The sequence below is a fragment of the Scyliorhinus torazame genome, chromosome 24 (assembly GCF_047496885.1).
Source record: "Scyliorhinus torazame isolate Kashiwa2021f chromosome 24, sScyTor2.1, whole genome shotgun sequence".
Classification (NCBI taxonomy): domain Eukaryota; kingdom Metazoa; phylum Chordata; class Chondrichthyes; order Carcharhiniformes; family Scyliorhinidae; genus Scyliorhinus; species Scyliorhinus torazame.
In genome coordinates, this window is record NC_092730.1 from 37,755,827 (window position 1) to 37,773,070 (window position 17,244).

General features: G+C 50.3%; 1 long non-coding RNA gene across 2 annotated transcripts in view; it reads right to left on the reverse strand.

Moving 5' to 3' along the window:
- Nucleotides 1-17,244, reverse strand: part of LOC140400012 (uncharacterized) — a 66,955-nt gene that overhangs the window by 10,196 nt on the left and 39,515 nt on the right. The window lies entirely within an intron of this gene.

The following is a 17,244-nucleotide window of genomic DNA, read 5'->3' on the forward strand; positions in this document are numbered from 1 at the left end:
GGAGGAAACCCACGCAGATACGGGGAGAGCGTGCAGACTCCGCAGATAGCAACACAAGCCTGGAAATTGAACCTGGTACCATAGAGCAGCGAATCAGCCGTGCTAACCACTATGCTACCTTGCTGCCCCCAATCAGTAAAAGAAAGAAAATACTCTCCAAATCCTAACCCAGAATCAGACAAATAAGCCAGGCCCAGAAAGAGCTCTCCCTTCCCCCTGCTCACTCCAAGTCCCGGAACAAGATCGTGCTCCGCTAAGCCTCTTGCAAACAGCCCCCGATTCTCCCTGAACTCCCCCCGAGTCAGTAATGATCTCTGAGCCTCTTTGCTCACACTCCCAGATGGAGGTGCTGCTGCAATGAGAACGCTGTTTCCTCGCTGACCTGGGCCCTGACATTGACATTTAACTCAGTTTCAACAAAGCGATTCCACTCACTGACCAAATGGAGTGTGTGGGGGAGGGGCTGCGCATGCGCTCCCAATCTCAGAATGATGTGGAGATGCCGGCGTTGGACTGGGGTGAGCACAGTAAGAAGTCTGACAACACCAGGTTAAAGTCCAACAGGTTTGTTTCGATGTCACTAGCTTTCAGAGCACTGCTCCTTCTTCAGGTGAATGAAGAGGTATGTTCCAGAAATATATATATAGAGACAGATTCAAAGATGCCAGACAATGCTTTGAATGTGACCATTAGCAGGTGATTAAATCTTTACAGATCCAGAGATGGGGTAACCCCAGGTTAAGGAGGTGTGAATTGTCTCAAACCAGGACAGTTGGTAGGATTTCGCAGGCCAGATGTTTGGGGATGAATGTAATGCGACATGAATCCCAGGTATTACATTCATCCCCCACCACCTGGCCTGCAAAATCCTACCAACAGTCCTGGCTTGACACAATTCACACCTCCTTAACCTGGGGTTACCCCATCTCTGGATCTGTAAAGATTTAATCACCTGCTAATGCTCGCATTCGAAGCATTGTCTGGCATCTTTGAATCTGTCTATATATATGTTTCTGGAACATACCTCTTCATTCACCTGAGGAAGGAGCAGCGCTCCGAAAGTTAGTGACATCGAAACAAACCTGTTGGACTTTAACCTGGTGTTGTAAGACTTCGTACTGTGCTCACCCCAGTCCAACGCCGGCATCTCCACATCGCGACTAGCAGGGGCGGGGTTACACCGGGCATGCGCACATCCCCGCAGCAATCCCGCATTGAGAATCAATGGGAACATTCCCCATTTCATAGTCATCACATGTGGACCAAAACCCTTGTTGGGGGACTGTGTGTGTGGCTGCAAATGGCCCTGCGCCCTCGGGCTCAACCAATCACCTTTTGTAGCTGTGTGCTTGTCCCAATGAGAGATTCAATTTGCAGTCATTGCCTGCAGCTTGTTTGTTATTACACTGTCACTCAGCCCCTCAAACTCACACTTTCTGCAAACTACCTTTCCACTGATTTACTTCATTTTCCACTGAACCATAGAATTACCACATTGCAGAAGGAGGCAATCTGGCCCATCGAGTCTGCACTGACACTCAGAAAGAGCAGCCCACCTAGGACCACTCCCCACCCGACCACCATAAATCTGTATCCCTACGTAATCTACACACCCTTGGATACAAAGCGGTAATTCAGCATCGCCAATCCATCTAACCTGCACATCTTTGGCTTGTGGGAGAAAAACAGAGCACCCGGAGGAAATCTACACAGACACAGGCAGAATATGCAAACTCCACACAGACAGTCACCCAACGCTGGAATTGAACCAGGATCCCTGGCACAGTGAGGCAGCAGTGAAACCAATGTTCCCCTTCCAAATGTATTCACTCCCCTGGTTCACTCGCTCTCCAGGTTCACTCACTCTCCAGGTTCACTCACTCCCCTGGTTCACTCACTCCCCCGGTTCACTCACTCCCCCGGTTCACTCACTCCCCCGGTTCACTCACTCTCCTGGTTCACTCACTCCCCCGGTACACTCACTCCCCCGGTTCACTCACTCCCCTGGTTCACTCACTCCCCCGGTTCACTCACTCCCCCGGTTCACTCACTCCCCCGGTTCACTCACTCTCCCGGTTCACTCACTCCCCCGGTACACTCACTCCCCCGGTTCACTCACTCCCCCGGTTCACTCACTCCCCCGGTGCACTCACTCCCCCGGTTCACTCACTCCCCCGGTTCACTCACTCCCCCGGTTCAATCACTTCCCCGGTTCACTCACTCCCCCGGTTCACTCACTCCCCCGGTTCACTCACTCCCCCGGTTCACTCACGGCCCCGGTTCACTCACTCTCCTGGTTCACTCACCCTCCTGGTTCACTCACCCCCCTGGTTCACTCACCCCCCTGGTTCACTCACCCCCCTGGTTCACTCACCCCCCTGGTTCACTCACTCCCCCGGTTCACTCACTGCCCCGGTTCACTCTCTCTCCTGGTTCACTCACTCTCCTGGTTCACTCACCCCCCTGGTTCACTCACCCCCCTGGTTCACTCACCCCCCTGGTTCACTCACCCCCCTGGTTCACTCACCCCCCTGGTTCACTCACTCCCCTAGTTCACTCACTCCCCTGATTCACTCACTCTCCTGGTTCACTCACTCCCCTGGTTCACTCACTCTCCTGGTTCACTCACTCCCCTGGTTCACTCACTCTCCTGGTTCACTCACTCCGCTGGTTCACTCACTCCCCTGGTTCACTCACTCTCCTGGTTCACTCACTCTCCTGGTTCACTCACTCTCCTGGTTCACTCACTCCCCTGGTTCACTCACTCCCCTGGTTCACTCACTCCCCTGGTTCACTCACTCTCCTGGTTCACTCACTCTCCTGGTTCACTCACTCTCCTGCTTCACTCACTCTCCTGGTTCACTCACTCTCCTGCTGCACTCACTCTCCCGGTTTACTCACTCTCCTGGTTCACTCACTCCCCTGGTTCACTCAGTCCCCTGGTTCATTCACTCACCTGGTTCACTCCCCTGGTTTACTCGCTCTCTTGGTTTACTCGCTCTCCTGGTTTACTCGCTCTCCTGGTTTACTCGCTCCCCTGGTTCACTCACTCTCCTGGTTCACTCACTCTCCTGGTTCACTCACTCCCCTGGTTCACTCACTCCCCTGGTTCACTCACTCCCCTGGTTCACTCACTCCCCTGGTTCACTCACTCCCCTGGATAATGAACTCTCCTGGTTCACTCGCTCTCCTGGTTTACTCGCTCCCCTGGTTTACTCGCTCCCCTGGTTTACTCGCTCCCCTGGTTTACTCGCTCCCCTGGTTTACTCGCTCCCCTGGTTCACTCACTCTCCTGGTTCACTCACTCCCCTGGTTTACTCACTCCCCTGGATAATTAACTCTCCTGGTTCACTCGCTCTCCTGGTTCACTCGCTCTCCTGGTTTACTCGCTCCCCTGGTTTACTCACTCCGCTGGTTTACTCACTCCCCTGGTTTACTCACTCCCCTGGTTTACTCACTCCCCTGGATAATTAACTCTCCTGGTTCACTCACTCCCCTGGTTTACTCACTCCCCTGGTTTACTCACTCCCCTGGATAATTAACTCTCCTGGTTTACTCACTCCGCTGGTTTACTCACTCCGCTGGTTTACTCACTCCCGTGGTTTACTCACTCCCCTGGTTTACTCGCTCTCCTGGTTTACTCGCTCCCCTGGTTTACTCACTCCGCTGGTTTACTCGCTCCCCTTGTTTACTTGCTCCCCTGGTTTACTCACTCCCCTGGTTTACTCACTCCCCTGGTCCACTCACTCTCCTGGTCCACTCACTCTCCTGGTCCACTCACTCTCCTGGTTCACTCACTCTCCTGGTTCACTCACTCTCCTGGTTCACTCACTCCCCTGTTTCACTCACACCCCTGTTTCACTCACTCTCCTGGTTTACTCACTCCCCTGGTTTACTCACTCTCCTGGTCCACTCACTCTCCTGGTCCACTCACTCTCCTGGTTCACTCACTCTCCTGGTTCACTCACTCTCCTGGTTCACTCACTCTCCTGGTTTACTCACTCCCCTGGTTTACTCACTCCCCTGGTTTACTCACTCCCCTGGTTCACTCACTCCCCTGTTTTACTCACTCCCCTGTTTTACTCACTCTCCTGGTTTGCTCACTCTCCTGGCTCACTCACTCTCCTGGTTTACTCACTCTCCTGGTTTACTCACTCCCCGGGTTCACTCACTCTCCTGGTTCACTCACTCTCCTGGTTCACTCACTCTCCTGGTTCACTCACTCTCCTGGTTCACTCACTCTCCTGGTTTACTCACTCCCCGGGTTCACTCACTCTCCTGGTTCACTCACTCTCCTGGTTCACTCACTCTCCTGGTTCACTCACTCTCCTGCTTCACTCACTCTCCTGCTTCACTCACTCTCCTGGTTCACTCACTCTCCTGCTGCACTCACTCTCCTGGTTCACTCACTCTCCTGGTTCACTCACTCCCCTGGTTCACTCACTCTCCTGGTTCACTCACTCTCCTGGTTCACTCACTCCCCTGGTTCACTCACTCCCCTGGTTTACTCACTCTCCTGATTCACTCACTCTCCTGGTTCACTCACTCTCCTGCTGCACTCACTCTCCCGGTTTACTCACTCTCCTGGTTCACTCACTCCCCTGGTTCACTCAGTCCCCTGGTTCATTCACTCCCCTGGTTCACTCCCCTGGTTTACTCGCTCTCCTGGTTTACTCGCTCTCCTGGTTTACTCGCTCTCCTGGTTTACTCGCTCCCCTGGTTCACTCACTCTCCTGGTTCACTCACTCTCCTGGTTCACTCACTCCCCTGGTTTACTCACTCCCCTGGTTCACTCACTCCCCTGGTTCACTCACTCCCCTGTTTTACTCACTCTCCTGGTTTGCTCACTCTCCTGGTTTACTCACTCCCCGGGTTCACTCACTCTCCTGGTTCACTCACTCTCCTGGTTCACTCACTCTCCTGGTTCACTCACTCTCCTGGTTTACTCACTCCCCGGGTTCACTCACTCTCCTGGTTCACTCACTCTCCTGGTTCACTCACTCTCCTGCTTCACTCACTCTCCTGCTTCACTCACTCTCCTGCTTCACTCACTCTCCTGCTGCACTCACTCTCCTGCTGCACTCACTCTCCTGGTTCACTCACTCTCCTGGTTCACTCACTCTCCTGGTTCACTCACTCCCCTGGTTCACTCACTCCCCTGGTTCACTCACTCTCCTGGTTCACTCACTCCCCTGGTTCACTCACTCTCCTGGTCCACTCACTCCCCTGGTTCTCTCACTCCCCTGGTTCACTCACTCCCCTGGTTCACTCACACCCCTGGTCCACTCACTCTCCTGGTCCACTCACTCCCCTGGTTCACTCACTCCCCTGGTTCACTCACTCCCCTGGTTTACTCACTCTCCTGATTCACTCACTCTCCTGGTTCACTCACTCTCCTGCTGCACTCACTCTCCCGGTTTACTCACTCTCCTGGTTCACTCACTCCCCTGGTTCACTCACTCCCCTGGTTCACTCACTCCCCTGGTTCATTCACTCCCCTGGTTCACTCCCCTGGTTTACTCGCTCTCCTGGTTTACTCACTCTCCTGGTTTACTCGCTCCCCTGGTTCACTCACTCTCCTGGTTCACTCACTCTCCTGGTTCACTCACTCCCCTGGTTCACTCACTCCCCTGGTTCACTCACTCCCCTGGTTCACTCACTCCCCTGGTTCACTCACTCCCCTGGTTCACTCACTCCCCTGGTTCACTCACTCCCCTGGTTCACTCACTCCCCTGGATAATGAACTCTCCTGGCTCACTCGCTCTCCTGGTTTACTCGCTCCCCTGGTTTACTCACTCCCCTGGTTTACTCGCTCCCCTGGTTCACTCACTCTCCTGGTTCACTGACTCCCCTGGTTTACTCACTCCCCTGGATAATTAACTCTCCTGGTTCACTCGCTCTCCTGGTTCACTCGCTCTCCTGGTTTACTCGCTCCCCTGGTTTACTCACTCCGCTGGTTTACTCACTCCCCTGGTTTACTCACTCCCCTGGTTTACTCACTCCCCTGGTTTACTCACTCCCCTGGTTTACTCACTCCCCTGGTTTACTCACTCCCCTGGATAATTAACTCTCCTGGTTCACTCGCTCTCCTGGTTTACTCACTCCGCTGGTTTACTCACTCCCCTGGTTTACTCACTCCCCTGGTTTACTCACTCTCCTGGTTTACTCACTCCCCTGGTTTACTCACTCCCCTGGTCCACTCACTCCCCTGGTCCACTCACTCTCCTGGTCCACTCACTCTCCTGGTTTACTCACTCTCCTGGTTCACTCACTCTCCTGGTTCACTCACTCCCCTGTTTCACTCACACCCCTGTTTCACTCACTCTCCTGGTTCACTCACTCCCCTGGTTTACTCACTCCCCTGGTTTACTCACTCCCCTGGTTTACTCACTCCCCTGGTTTACTCACTCCCCTGGTTCACTCACTCCCCTGTTTTACTCACTCCCCTGTTTTACTCACTCCCCTGTTTTATTCACTCTCCTGGTTTGCTCACTCTCCTGGCTCGCTCACTCTCCTGGTTTACTCACTCCCCGGGTTCACTCACTCCCCTGGTTCACTCACTCTCCTGGTTCACTCACCCTCCTGGTTCACTCACTCTCCTGCTTCACTCACTCTCCTGCTTCACTCACTCTCCTGCTTCACTCACTCTCCTGGTTCACTCACTCTCCTGGTTCACTCACTCTCCTGGTTCACTCACTCCCCTGGTTCACTCACTCCCCTGGTTTACTCACTCTCCTGATTCACTCACTCTCCTGGTTCACTCACTCCTCTGGATAATTCACTCTCCTGGTTCACTCACTCCCCTGGTTTACTCACTCCCCTGGTTTACTCTCTCCCCTGGTTTACTCACTCTCCTGGTTCACTCACTCCCCTGGTTTACTCACTCCCCTGTTTTACTCACTCTCCTGGTTCACTCACTCCCCTGGTTTACTCACTCTCCTGGTTCGCTCACTCTCCTGGTTTGCTCACTCTCCTGGTTCACTCACTCTCCTGTTTCACTCACTCTCCTGGTTTACTCACTCCCCTGGTCCACTCACTCTCCTGGTCCACTCACTCTCCTGGTTCACTCACTCTCCTGGTTCACTCACTCTCCTGGTTCACTCACTCCCCTGTTTCACTCACACACCTGTTTCACTCACACCCCTGTTTCACTCACTCTCCTGGTTCACTCACTCCCCTGGTTTACTCACTCCCCTGGTTTACTCACTCCCCTGGTTTACTCACTCCCCTGGTTTACTCACTCCCCTGGTTCACTCACTCCCCTGTTTTACTCACTCCCCTGTTTTACTCACTCCCCTGTTTTGCTCACTCTCCTGGTTTGCTCACTCTCCTGGCTCGCTCACTCTCCTGGTTTACTCACTCCCCGGGTTCACTCACTCTCCTGGTTCACTCACTCTCCTGGTTCACTCACTCTCCTGGTTCACTCACTCTCCTGCTTCACTCACTCTCCTGCTTCACTCACTCTCCTGCTTCACTCACTCTCCTGCTTCACTCACTCTCCTGCTTCACTCACTCTCCTGCTTCACTCACTCTCCTGCTTCACTCACTCTCCTGCTTCACTCACTCTCCTGCTTCACTCACTCTCCTGGTTCACTCACTCTCCTGGTTCACTCACTCCCCTGGTTCACTCACTCCCCTGGTTCACTCACTCCCCTGGTTCACTCACTCTCCTGGTTCACTCACTCCCCTGGTTCACTCACTCTCCTGGTCCACTCACTCCCCTGGTCCTCTCACTCCCCTGGTTCACTCACTCTCCTGGTCCACTCACTCTCCTGGTTCACTCACTCCCCTGGTTCACTCACTCTCCTGGTTCTCTCACTCTCCCGGTTCACTCACTCACCTGGTTCACTCACTCTCCTGGTTCAATCACTCCCCTGGTTCAATCACTCTCCTGGTTCACTCACTCTCCTGGTTCACTCACTCCCCTGGTTCACTCACTCTCCTGGTGCACTCACTCTCCTGGTTCACTCCCCTGGTTCACTCACTCCCCTGGTTCACTCACTCCCCTGGTTTACTCACTCTCCTGATTCACTCACTCTCCTGGTTCACTCACTCCTCTGGATAATTCACTCTCCTGGTTCACTCACTCCCCTGGTTTACTCTCTCCCCTGGTTTACTCACTCTCCTGGTTCACTCACCCCCCTGGTTTACTCACTCCCCTGTTTTACTCACTCTCCTGGTTCACTCACTCCCCTGGTTTACTCACTCTCCTGGTTCACTCACTCTCCTGGTTTGCTCACTCTCCTGGTTCACTCACTCTTCTGTTTCACTCACTCTCCTGGTTTGCTCACTCTCCTGGTTCACGGCAGTTTTCCCAAGCACCATCTTTTACACACTCGCCCGATTTATACGCAGCCTCGAATTGCACATTATTTGGTTACAACCCCCCTCCCCCGGTTTGCACACTGCCCTGTTTACACACTCCCCTGTATTACACACTCCCCTGTATTACACACTCCCCTGATTTACACACTGCCCTAATTACACATTCCCCTGGTTTCCACACTCTTGTGGTTTAACTCTCCTCTGGTTTCACAGACTCGTCTGATTTAAACAATCCACTGGTTTTACACCCCCCTGATTTACACACTCTCCTGATTTACACACTCTCCTGATTTACACACTCTATGAGTTTGGATACAGCGAAGATGTTACACACACCCTGGTTTACACTCCCCTGATTTACACACACTACGGGTTTGGATACAGCGAAGATGTTACACACACCCTGGTTTCCACACTCCCCTGATTTACACACACTACGGGTTTGGATACAGCGAAGATGTTACACACACCCTGGTTTCCACACTCCCCTGATTTACACACACTACGGGTTTGGATACAGCGAAGATGTTACACACCACCCTGGTTTCCACACTCCCCTGGTTTGCCGCTCCCCAGATTTCACACACTCAACTGGTTTAAACCATCCACTGGTTTTGCACACTTCTTGCTTTACACAGTGTATACCCCATTGGATCCATACACTCCCCTGTGTGCGTACACTTCCCTGGCTGACACACTACCTGCTTTATCTACTCATTTGTTATGTGTGGCTTTCCACACTCACCTTGTTTTGCACATTCACCTACTTTTGTGCACACAGGTTTACACACTATTTGATATGCCCACACTCCACACTCACACTAATTTTACACACTCCTGGATTTAAACGCCACTGATTTATACATGCCCACATTGTGTTTTCCTTCTTTGTCACAATCCACTCAAACACACCCCTGATTTTACAGCCTCCAGGTTTACAGACATCGATATTGCACAATCACCTCATTTTCCACACTCCCCTCATTAACACACTTACACCCCTGGCTTTACTCTCTCCTCTGGTTGTACCAAATTCCCAGCTTTACACATTCCCAGTTTACATAATTCCATTATATTATGATAGTTTTGATTGAATTCCACTCTTTCCGTTAGAAAATGAAGCACATCTGACTCAATATTTCAATACCAAATGTATCAAGGTATCTCCTTGTGTTGGTGTGGGACATATTGTACTGGGGGAAATAGTAAAAGCTTCCTTATTGAGCTCCCATGCTCAACACAATCTCTGAACAAATCTAATACTCTTGTCAAAGAATTCAGCTCCAGTTGTAAACTTCTCCAGTCTCCACTTGAATAACTGACATCCTGTTCTGAGCAGCATACTGCACTTTCTCTGCAACAGGCACCATGACATATTGTCAAAGCTGGATTTTAAAATTCTTATTCAGTTTGTCTAATATAGAAGTCTGCACGTTTACCAATCATACTTCTTATAATGTGTGTCATTGCTTAGGTCTCTTCTTGAAGCATGAGACCTGGTCCTGATGTCTGAAGCTACCTTTTTCATTCTGCTTAAGTTATGAATGTTCTTATCTGTAACATCTGGGCTACATCAATGACATTAGTATGAACTTCATCAAGCACCGAGAGTGTCTATGGCACAGTGATGGAGCTGGATTGTGCTGGGGGGTTTTGAATAATAGAAAACTGATTTGCTTTTGTGTCAGGTTGAGAATATATTTAATGTTTATGACTCCAGTTCACAAATTTTAAGAAGTTTTCATGATAAATAATTGAGCATGAATGTTAAGTTCCAAACAAGATGAAAACGGTTGTCCATTATCTTTCATCAGCCTCTGTGTCCATGTTCCATGTGTTCCGGATCTTCGCTTTACTTTATTTCCCTTCAGATTAAACATACACGCATCGATTAGGAGCTGCAGACTTATGCACTCTCTATCTCTCTGTGTCTCTCTCTCTTTGTCTCCCTGTGTGTCCCTCTCTCTGTCTCTCCCCCTGTCTCTCTCTCTCTGTCTCTCACTCTGTCTCTCTCTCCTTCCCTTTCTGTCTCTGTCTAAGTGTCTCAATGTCTCTCTCCTTCAATATGATTATCTCACTCCCTCTCTTCCGCTCTACATCTCTGTGTTATGTGCCACTCGTTCCATTGTTCTCTCTCTCTCTGTTTCTCTCTAGTTTCCTTTATGTGTCTCTGTCCTCAATATCTGTCTACTTCAATATGAGTATCTCACTCCCTCTCTCCCGCTCCACATTGCTGCGTTACTATGTCGCTCGCTCTATTTTTCTCTGTCTCTCATTTTCAATCTATCATTCGGTGTGTTGTGGACACAGTGATAACACGTGTAACACTGGCCCTCACTGTCAATACTGGACACAGTGATAACACGTGTAACACTGACCCTCACTGTGAACACTGGACATGGTGATAACACATGTAACACTGGCTCTCACTGTGAACACTGGACGCAGTGATAACACGTGTAACACTGGCCCTCACTATGATCACTGGACACAATGATAACATGTGTAACACTGGCCCTCACTGTGAACACTGGACACAGTGATAACACATGTAACACTGACCCTCGCTGTGAACACTGGACACAGTGATAACACGTGTAACACTGGCACTCGCTGTGAACACTGGACACAGTGATAACACGTGTAACACTGGCCCTCACTGTGAACACTGGACACAGTGATAACACGTGTAACACTGGCCCTCACTGTGAACACTGGACACAGTGATAACACGTGTAACACTGGCCCTCATTGTGAACACTGGACACAGTGATAACACCTGTAACACTGGCCCTCACTGTGAACACAGCTGCCGTGTTGTGGGTGAAACGGTCACTGTCCCTCCTCCACACAGGAAGTCCTGGTCTATCAGATCATCTTTATTTTTAAAATTTGCTGTTTGGATCAGAATGGTCAGAATCTGTGTCACTGTGAAAATCTCCACTCTCAGAGGGGGTGGGATTATTCGTTAACTGGGGGTCCCTGCTTGTTGAGTTTGCGGTTCAGTGTTACCGGCAGTGCAGGAGGATCACATCAAGCAGGAAAATCTCCACTGAGAGAGAGGAGATCAATTGTATTTTCACCTTCAAGGGAGGTTTGTCATCAATGAATTTAGATTTTAAAATATGACTGGCTGCTGCCGGGTATTTCGGTAAACAGAAAATAGGGAGCAGAAAATTTAGAGAGTTGAACAGTAATTAAGACACGGATTGGGAACAAGTGTTCTGGAGAAGTGGGTGTAGATAGCCTGGGTCACATTGTGATCCAAAAAGACGAGGTGCTGGGTGTCTTAAAAAATATTAAGGTAGGTAAGTCCCCAGGGCCTGATGGGATCTACCCCAGAATACTGAAGGAGGCTGGAGAGGAAATTGCTGAGGCCTTGACAGAAATCTTTGGATCCTCGCTCTCTTCAGGGGATGTCCCGGAGGACTTGAGAATAGACAATGTTGTTCCTCTGTTTAAGAAGGGTAGCAAGGATAATCCCAGGAACTACAGGCCGGTGAGCCTTACTTCAGTGGTAGGGAAATTACTGGAGAGAATTCTTCGAGACAGGATCTACTCCCATTTGGAAGCAAATGGACGTATTAGAGAGAGGCAGCACGGTTTTGTGAATGGAAGGTCGTGTCTCACTAACTTGATAGAGTTTTTCGAGGAGGTCACTAAGATGATTGATGCAGGTAGGGCAGTAGATGTTGTCTATATGGACTTCAGTAAGGCCTTTGACAAGGTCCCTCATGGTAGACTAGTACAAAAGGTGAAGTCACACGGGATCAGGGGTGAGCTGGCAAGGTGGATACAGAACTGGCTAGGCCATAGAAGGCAGAGGGTAGCAATGGAGGGATGCTTTTCTAATTGGAGGGCTGTGACCAGTGGTGTTCCACAGGGATCAGTGCTGGGACCTTTGCTCTTTGTAGTATATATAAATGATTTGGAGGAAAATGTAACTGGTCTGATTAGTAAGTTTGCAGACGACACAAACGTTGGTGGAATTGCGGATAGCGATGAGGACTGTCGGAGGATACAGCAGGATTTAGATTGTCTGGAGACTTGGGCGGAGAGATGGCAGATGGAGTTTAATCCGGACAAATGTGAGGTAATGCATTTTGGAAGGTCTAATGCAGGTAGGGAATATACAGTGAATGGTAGAACCCTCAAGAGTATTGAAAGTCAAAGAGATCTAGGAGTACAGGTCCACAGGTCATTGAAAGGGGCAACACAGGTGGAGAAGGTAGTCAAGAAGGCATACGGCATGCTTGCCTTCATTGGCCGGGGCATTGAGTATAAGAATTGGCAAGTCATGTTGCAGCTGTATAGAACCTTAGTTAGGCCACACTTGGAGTATAGTGTTCAATTCTGGTCGCCACACTACCAGAAGGATGTGGAGGCTTTAGAGAGGGTGCAGAAGAGATTTACCAGAATGTTGCCTGGTATGGAGGGCATTAGCTATGGGGAACGATTGAATAAACTCGGTTTGTTTTCACTGGAACGAAGGAGGTTGAGGGGAGACCTGATAGAGGTATACAAAATTATGAGGGGCATAGACAGAGTGGATAGTCAGAGGCTTTTCCCCAGGGTAGAGGGGTTAATTACTAGGGGGCATAGGTTTAAGGTGAGAGGGGCAAGGTTTAGAGTAGATGTACGAGGCAAGTGTTTTTACACAGAGCACAGTGGGTGCCTGAAACTCGCTACCGGATGAGGTAGTGGAAGCAGGGACGATAGGGACATTTAAGGGGCATCTTGACAAATATATGAATAGGATGGGAATAGAAGGATACGGACCCAGGAAGTGTAGAAGATTGTAGTTTAGTCAGGCAGCATGGTCGGCACGGGCTTGGAGGGCCGAAGGGCCTGTTCCTGTGCTGTACATTTCTTTGTTTGTTGAGAAGAGGGAGAATTCTGCCCTGGGAAATGTCATTTCCAAACCTTGTGTGTGGATGTGAATATTGTGGAAGAGAGAGTGTGTGAAAGGGGCGGGCCAAACAGGAGAAACCAACTGTGTTTGTGTGTCCGCTCTGACCAGGAGATCTCCCAATCCCTCTGGGACTAAATGGAAATATTTTTCATTCCAACAATCCCCCTGTTCCCCTCCTACTTTTCCAAGTTGGATTTCAGGGCAGTTTCGATGCTGCTTTCCAGATTTCTGTGGAAAGGTTGGGAAAATGAGGGCGATCGGGTGAGAGAGCGCGAACAGTGCATCAGTAAAACGGGTTTAAATGCAAAATGGAGCCTTCAAATCGCGTGAAACCTTTTCTACAGCAAACATGAGAGTGTGAGAGACAGGAAGGAATTATCCTGGGACACTGTGGAGCTGGAATTTGAGTGGAATTGGAGAGTTTGGGACGAGAGATAAACACAGACAGGCAGCAGCAGCCTGGAGCTGAGAGCAGGTTGTCTCCGCCCCGTCCGCTCGCTGCCTTTAAGTTGCTCAGTGCCGCCACCAGAGGCTTCATTTCTCACCCACATTGACGGAGAGATTTTGTGCAGAGTCTCGGACATGAGCGATAGTGCAGCCGCCGAAACGGCTCCTCCAGCCGCCCCAGTCAAGGCTGTCAAGAAGCAGAAGGCGGTTCCCCGGAAGAAACAAGAAGGTCCCGGGCTGGGCGAGCTGATCCTCCAGATTGTGGCGGAAAGCGGCGATCGCAAGGGGGCTTCCTTACAGGCCATAAAGAAGGCGCTGCGGAGCAAAGGGGTCGATGTGGATAAACGGGGGGCCCAGATCAAGCAAAGTGTCAGGAGGAGTGTGGACAACGGCAGCTTGGCTCAGGTCAAGGGCACGGGCGCCTCCGGCTCCTTCAAGATCGTTAAGAAGACAACCGGGCGGAAAGTGAGAAAGACCGGAGCAGGCGAGAAACCTTCAGTGAAGAAAACAGCAGCCAAGAAATCTCTCAAAAAACCAGCAGCCAAGAAATCTCCCAAGAAACCAGCAGCCAAGAAATCTCCCAAGAAACCAGCAGCCAAGAAATCTCCCAAGAAACCAGCAGCCAATAAATCTCCCAAGAAACCAGCAGCCAAGAAGGCGGCAACTCCCCAAAAGAGCGCGAAGAAAGCAGCCCCGAAGAAAAAGTCACTTGTGAAAAAGACCACGGGCAGAATAAATCCGACCCAATCGAGGGCCAAGCCCAAAGTGAAATCAGCAACGGCTAAGAAACCAGCAAAGAAGTGAAAGAAGGCGAGCAAATTGTAAACCTCTGAACCCAAAGGCTCTTCTCAGAGCCACCCACATCTCTCAGGAAAGAGCTGATCCCCCGACCAATGAATCGCTGTCCCGGTGCTGGGAGCAGATTTCAGATAGAAATGTCAATCCAGTATTGCCGCTCACTCGCTGACATGCTCTGCACCGGGCCTCTCCCCCCACTCTGCACTAAAACACAGGGATGTTGCTGCCTCTTCCTAAACGGGGATGTGTCCGGGGGAACAGTCACAGTTTGTGTTAGTTTCATTATTCACAGATTCAGGGGAGAGTCTGTAAAAGAGGTAACAGGGCGGAGAAATCCCGCCTCACAACATAAACACTTTATATCAGCTGGAAGGGATGTTAGTAAAATTCCCAACCCGTCTGGGAGAGGAGTTCTGGGGATGGAATCGGAGCTGGAGTTGAAATAGGAGCAGATAGTTCGGCTGGTTCTAGAAAGGAGTGAACTGAGGCGGGAATATTACTGACAAGTCTGCATTTAATAGATCCGCGTTTCTAACAAGCTGCTATCTGATGTTGCAGTTTGTACGTGTTGTTCAGCGCCCTCTTTTCACTTCTGTTTGGAATATAAAATGTGGGTTGGAGCAGGCAGGAGGAGGAGCTGGATGATCAAAGACATTTCACTGCTCTGTCTGTCACTCAGTCCGCTCCCCGCCTCTCTCCCTGACTCAGTCAGGTCGGGGCGGACTGGATAATAAAGGAATGTAAGGACTTGGTTTCACGCGTCATAAATGAGATACCACGATTTTGTTAAAGTTTGTACTGTTATAACAGGAACTCCTTTCCTATCATTGATTTCTCTTTTCACATTATAAGGCGACATTGATGTGCTGTACAGTCTGAAACAAAACCTTTCTCCAAAGTCAAACCTGTAACCGCACATAGTGAACACTGACATTGTAACGACAGCGGGAATGAATACCTGCACAGTTTTATGCATCGAATGTGACAAAAAAGGGACCAGGAATCATCGAGAAGTTTTTTATGTTTCCAATTTGCGATTGATTTTCTCAAATATCCGTTACTTGTCCCTGTGAAATTGTACCTGCTGGATTTTATTAATCTACTTTCGGACATGAATGTTCAGCGTCAGAATTTGATCAGAAGCTCGGTTTACATAACTGATCTGTAAACACCGCCTCCTCCATCCATCTCCCCCAGAACAGTCGCTGAACGAATCAGCCAATTTTCCCTTTAATATCTATCGCTCTTTGCATTGAAAGAACCGATATCGCTGATCAGATAAAGATGAGACAGAATTGCGCCCCTCAATAGGAGCTTTATCCCAGTCTGTTGTAGAACAATCAGGGAGTGAATCTGAATTTAATCCGGGTGCTCAGGCAGTGGGTCGAATCTGAGACAAAAATGGGACCAGGAATCATTGAGAAGTTTTTGATATTTACAACTTGAGATTGAGTTTTTCAGTTTTCTCAAATATCCGTTCCTGGTCCCTGTGAAATTGGCGGGCTTTTTGAAACTGATGGGGTGTCAGTTGCAGGTCCACCAATCAGGGCCCTGATATCCTTGCCGCTCATCGCTCTTTTCAAACTTGTCCACGGGATCGGGCTGCATCCAATGAGGAGAAGTGGGCGGTCACTATAATGTCTTAAATAGGCAGCGAGAGAGCGGCGCCAGCATTCTCAGCGTGTGCGTTTCCCCCAGTTTCACATCATGGCCAGGACCAAGCAGACAGCGCGCAAATCGACCGGAGGTAAAGCTCCTCGCAAACAGCTGGCTACCAAAGCGGCCCGCAAGAGCGCTCCAGCCACGGGCGGAGTGAAGAAGCCCCATCGCTACAGACCCGGCACTGTGGCTCTGAGGGAGATCCGCCGCTACCAGAAATCCACCGAGCTGCTGATCCGCAAACTGCCCTTCCAGCGCCTGGTGCGAGAGATCGCTCAGGACTTCAAGACAGACCTGCGCTTCCAGAGCTCCGCCGTCATGGCCCTGCAGGAGGCCAGCGAGGCTTACCTGGTGGGGCTCTTTGAGGACACCAACCTGTGCGCCATCCACGCCAAGCGAGTCACCATCATGCCCAAAGACATCCAGCTGGCCCGCCGCATCCGCGGGGAACGCGCCTAAAGCCCGGATTCAGCACCAACAACAACAAAGGCTCTTTTAAGAGCCACCAAGTCTGTCAGGAAAAGAGCTTCAACACCCTATTCCCTCAGTTGAGATGCGGTGATTTAGAATATTATCATCGGCAGTATCTCTGCATTCGGAAGCTTTAGTGACAGAATTAAGCGAATGGACAACAGGTCGCCCTTGTCCGGAGGGAGTGGGTGGCTCTGAAAGAGCCTTTGGGTTGTTGGATTCTTCCCGGTCCCAGCGCTGGTTCAGAGCCGCTCAATCGACAAATAAAAGCTGCGACCTCCTGTTAGTGATTCCAATGCCTCCAAGTTACAATTAACGCTTCATTGCAATGGAGTTTCTCTCGTCTCTCATGGCTCCGAGTAAGAAACGACTCACATACATTAACCCAGATAGTTATTGCAGAAACATCTCCACATTAAGTAGCAGAGCAGAATCTGAGTGACACAAAACAATTTGCTCTTTTTCTGATAAAGTGAGTGGCTCTGAAAAGAGCCTTTGTGTTATTAGATTAAAGAATGGTCGCTTCACTTCTTGCCGGCGGCAGCGCTGCTTTTCTTGGGCAGCAGCACGGCCTGGATATTAGGCAGCACCCCCACATTCACTTCGCTTCAGGAGGAGTGGCGGTGCACACA